Below are 5,577 nucleotides of genomic sequence, written 5' to 3'. Positions count from 1 at the left end.
ATTATGACTCTAACAATAGATCTTGGCCAAATGCAACATGTAGGGCTTCACCACTTTCTTCCAAGGTCAAGGAGAAGAATACACAAATATGTATAGTAATAATAGTTTATGTTCAATTAAAAATGCAAACTTGACCCATACATGGGGTTAAGGTTTATTTATATGTAATCAAATAAGAATCAAATGTAACACAATCATATTCTTCAGAATTACATGTAAGAGAAGGAATGCCTTCTCAAGGTCCCCTTTATCAATAAGAGGCACCTATATGTATTTAAAGACAAGACACTAACATCCTAGGAAATATCGAGGATTTTCTTCCCCAATTTTTTCCTTGATGCCTGCAATTCAAATGAAGATCAAAAGACAATGCAAAAGTTTTATAAAATATCAATAAAAGATGGCAATTGCCTTTATCAATAAAAATATATCGAATCTTTTAAATTGGACTTATTTCTCTTAGAACTACAAGCATTTGAGGATAATTTTTTTGATATACTACTTGTGAACCTTTGTTCTCCCCCTTATCAAAATCTCTCAAAAGAAAACTTAAATTAATTCCTATGTGTAAATGAAACCACAAGTCCTTTCCATTAAAAAAAGAAACAAATGAATAAATTGGTTAATCAAAATAAAAGCTGTAGAAACTCATATTCATCAAATGTGTTATTGAAGACTATGATAGGGAGGATAAATAATAAAAATCTAAAAATTCTCTTTAATAGTCAAAATACTCCTTAAGTGTCTACACAACAACAAAATAGTAGACTTTTCTTTAAAAAGACCAATAGAAATAAATTACAAATCTATAATATACCTATCCTCCGCCAAATGTCAATATCTCCTCAAAAAGGATTTGTCCAAATGAAATATTAAATAGTTGAAGAAAGAAAGCAATTAAAGGATAGTAGGAATCCAACTCTAAGAAACCATTATAGTGGGTTTCCTATTTTCAAAAGAATTGTTAATTATATCATCTTCCCTATATTTAAAAAAAATTGAACCTCCTAGTTCATAAGAATTGGACTATGTTTTCATCCATGTGAGAGTACAAACATTTCTATAGACTTATCATCACTTATTTTTGTCATGGAATTATTTGACACAATTGTGAGTCTTTACTAAAATTTCAAACCCCAATATTCTTTTGGAGAAGAGTCAAGTGTTATTTCCACCATTTAGTTGGATAGATAAATTACACAAAGTACACAATGTAGAATAGTCATAATAGTCATTAATAGAGTTGAAATCTTTTCCCTCATCTAATGTTGTGATGTGGAGCCTAATCAAGCTTGGAGGTTAATTTTGCTCACTTTATTCAGCACAATTTCCCCCCAGATTATTACTCTAGGGGTTTGGGGGCAGTTCCCTAGGTGTACTCTCTATCATAGTATAGGGTGGAGTCGAGGGGCAACACCCCCATGAGGGTTTTGGGGGGCAACACGTCTGAAGAAAAATATAACTTTATTGTTGTAAAAGGTGGTGACTGTTGTTTTTCTATTGGATGACTTATTCTAGCCCTAATTTTGTAAGTAGAAAAAGGATTGTATAAAATGGCTTAGGTTTAGGGATTTCATAAGGTATGATGAGATTGTAGCTTCTTACAATAGTATTGAGTTGTAAGGGATAGCAGATTGTAATCACTGGATAATAATATTGGACTTGTTGTTGGTTGAGGTAGTCTAGGGATTGGGTGAACCATGTTAAATCTTTGTGTCTTGTGTTCTCTTCTGTGTGATTTTTTTTTATATCAATTATGTTTGCATGTAATTTTTATTTATATCTGTGGATAATCCTAACATCCAAATCACACATCACGCCATTGTTATCACGCTAAGTTAAACTGCCATTTTCACCAAATTTCTAATAACATCCAAGGATGATTATTTATGATCAATATCCATGTCCACACAATTTTTGATTCCCTTTAACCATAATATAATCAACTAAAAGTTTGAATATCTACCTTATGGGGTTCACGAATCATTATGTTGGTTTAATTTCATTACAACTCAACCTCTAGTTTTAGTTGAACTTTAATCTCCAGCTAATTTCTCTTTTGCCAATTTTTTTGTTCAATTCCCTTGTAGGATAACTTTATTTGTTTCTTCGAGCTCAAATATCAATATTGTTTGAATAGGAAAAGCTACCAATTCAAGTGCCCCTTACTCTTTCCACAATTTCAAGGTAGGATTTTAAGATAGTTTTTCTTCCTTCGCATTCAATCTCCATGATTGAGTACACTTTAATCATATTGTCATGACCTTCCTAGTAACAAATGACATGCATCTATTGGTGCCAAATAAAAATGTACTTCATCCTCATATTGACCAATTTTGAAGGCAATGAGACATGATTTTTCCACAAGCACACTATGACTCTTCTTTAGCCAATAAATCAAGTGGGGGATTATCTTTTGGAGTGCACAAAAGTAGTAATTTATCGGTCATTTTTACGCATACTAGATTTTTAATATCTCTACCACATGTGATCACGTTGCACACTTCTTCTTCACATTTTCATTTTGTTCAAAAGATTTTCTTCCTCTTCTAATTAGATTTGAGGGATCTTTTGTCTCCTTATTTTAACTTTCCTTTGTCAATGCCTATATAAGTCTCTTCATAAGGTCTTATATCCTAGTAGCATTCACCAATTTATTTGGTTCTTCTTCTAAATCAACCAAATTTAATCTTCCCTTAGGGGTCTCTACTTCTTGAATAAATTCATGAGATTCCTTTGAGGGCTTACATTCCTCCTTCCCTTTTATTTACAATTCACATAGTCTCCCCTTTGGGTCATTGTGTATTGATCTAATGCAAGAATTGACACATCAAATGAGAAATTATGTTCTCCTCCTTGGAAAGTACCTTAAAAGAAAACCCTAGTCGATTTCTATGTGTAAACACCATGTAAATCGTTATCCTCGATAAAATATGAAAATAAATAAATATGTTAACCAAAACCTAAAATGTTGAAATATTCCTTATTTATCACTCTTAAATACATAAGTGAAGACTATTTAGTGGAGAAAATAAGTAATAACAATTTGAAAATTATTTTTACTAATCAAAACACTTATGAAATTTTCACATGGCAATATAGTAGTAAACTCTTTCCTATACACTCACATACATCGATATGAACATTTTGCATAAAGGTTAAGATCAAGACACATCAATACTAAGACTAATTTTGATGCAACAAATAAGAACCTTTGTTCTCCAAAACTGGTGCAACAACATAAAGTGTGTGTTGCTCTAATATTAAAATTGTACAACAAATAAGAATCTATGCTCTCCCCTTAGTCAAATATCTCAAAACAGAATCCTTATAAATTCATATGTATAAACACCATCATAAATCTTTGCTACTAAAATATTTTTTTATAAAAATATATTAATAAAACATAAATTGTGAAATGAATCCAAATTCATCAATTCTAAATGCATCATTGAATATTACGCTAGAACAAATATGCAATACCAAACTAAATATGTCTGTTATTAGTCAAAGTACCTTTGAAGTTTTTACACAACAACATAACAATAAAATCTTACCTAAAAACCTCAACAAAAATTGATCACATTCCTATCAAAATCTTCTCCTCCACCAAAAGGTAAAATATCTTGGAAAGGGAGGAAATGTACCAAAAAAGGAATTGTCCAAATGGACAGTTAAATTCTTAAAGTAGTTAGAGGATAATGGTAACACAACACTAAGTAGTTGATACAAAAAAAATCTTAGTTTGGAAAGAATCAACAGTTGCAGTTTTATTTTGCATTTTCTATGATGGTTTTCTAGAGAATGCCATATTTGTCACTCTCTTCTAACTGGTCAAATTTTATTTTAATTCATGAAAGAGAAAAAAATAACATGGTGTTATTTTAAAAAATAGTGGATCAAAGATTTTGTAGATAAAACTTATGTTGGACTCATTTGGTTGGGGTGACCTCCTGTGATTAGGTCAATTGGTCCAACCTCATGGGGGCTTCACTTAGTAAACTTGAATCATAGCACATGTGTTCTTGGCATATTAAAGATCCTCCTATTTTTAAAAATATTGTCCCAATCTCCATTTTTGTCTCGCCCCTCCAATAAACACCCAATGACTCTTTCAAAATAAATATCATTCATAAAAAATATAAGAACATGTTGGTTCCAAAAACAATTTTACACTATGAAAGATACTAGTACACTTTTCAACAAATTTTAAAGAGAAGCCTCCTGTAATTATCAATTTTTCTAAGAGGACTAGACCAAATGACAGAGATATTGATTCCCTCTATACTTTTGGCCTTGTAAAACAAAGGGGGGTAGACCTAAATTCATTTAGATGACCTTTGCACCATATTTATTTCGTAAATTTTTAAGTAAATAGTGCTCAAATAAGGCTTGAACAACAATCCAGGGAGCTGCTAAATGTGGGCTAGACATTTATTGACCAACTTTCTAAAGTAGAGCATGAGACACATACAAATACCATATGAAATTTGTAAAACTTGATTGAAGAATTGAAAATATCAAATAATAGGAAACACATTTACAAAAAAGGTAAAAAATAGATTATGTATTTGTCACAATGAATTAATCTGTCACTTATCCTCTTTTGGTGTACACCATGAACTCAAAGCCGTTATGAAATGAATTTGCTTTAAATGATTTATGGTCTAGGTAAAATATTGAATTACAACATTTTTTTCTCGATAATCATAATTTACACTACCTTTTGAAACTCTTGATATCACAATAGTAAATCCATGAATTATTTCCAGTGTTTTAATTGACCATTTTAGCCAAAGCTATAAATAATTCATATACATTATTTAAATGCAATGAATAACACAAAGACTTTTGATTACACCTTTCACAACTCACAAAATCTAGAAACCAAGAGATAAATCAAGTTTGATTATATTTGTAGTAATATAACTATAAATTACTTCACCATGCAATCATTCAGAGATTCAAAGTATGCAACTTAGAAGATTTTCTCAACATACTAGCTAGACCATTGTATTCCCATTCTAAACAAAGTAAAAGCTACTCAAAAGAAACAAACATATTATATCTTATATCTTACTGAGGGAGAACTGCCAACTAAAAGAAACACAAAAATTCTTAGCCCCTTCCTAAGTGACTCTGATATTCCTTTTATAATACAAGGAATGCAACTAACTACCACTAACTCAAGGAAAATATTGAAAAGCTACAAGAGAGAAACTAAAACAACCAAAAAAACTAGAGAAACATAAAGTTGAAAGTTGGAGAAGCAACATAATTGTGGCACCTTTATCCATTGATATTCAGGATAAGATATTTTCATCAATGAAGGCTATCCCCAATTGTAAAAATGAACTCAAGTTATATTTTCCCAACTCTTATCCTCTTTGTTAGCATTGCTCAAGTGTTGGGTCATTCTACTCTAGGTAACATGCTAACAATAACTTAGTCAGTTTGGACCTATCCACTTGGATTCATCTTCATCTCCCATCAGGAAACTCACCTATCATATGGCCAAGAAAACTGCTTAATTGCCTCAAACTGATAAACTACTTCTACCCATCTCACATTTATGAT

Source organism: Cupressus sempervirens, chromosome 11, assembly GCF_028749045.1.
Source record: "Cupressus sempervirens isolate cs-2001-9-10 chromosome 11, ASM2874904v1, whole genome shotgun sequence".
In the NCBI taxonomy this organism is placed as follows: Eukaryota; Viridiplantae; Streptophyta; class Pinopsida; order Cupressales; family Cupressaceae; genus Cupressus; species Cupressus sempervirens.
The sequence above is the reverse complement of the archived record's forward strand: the minus strand, read 5'-3'. Positions refer to the sequence as shown.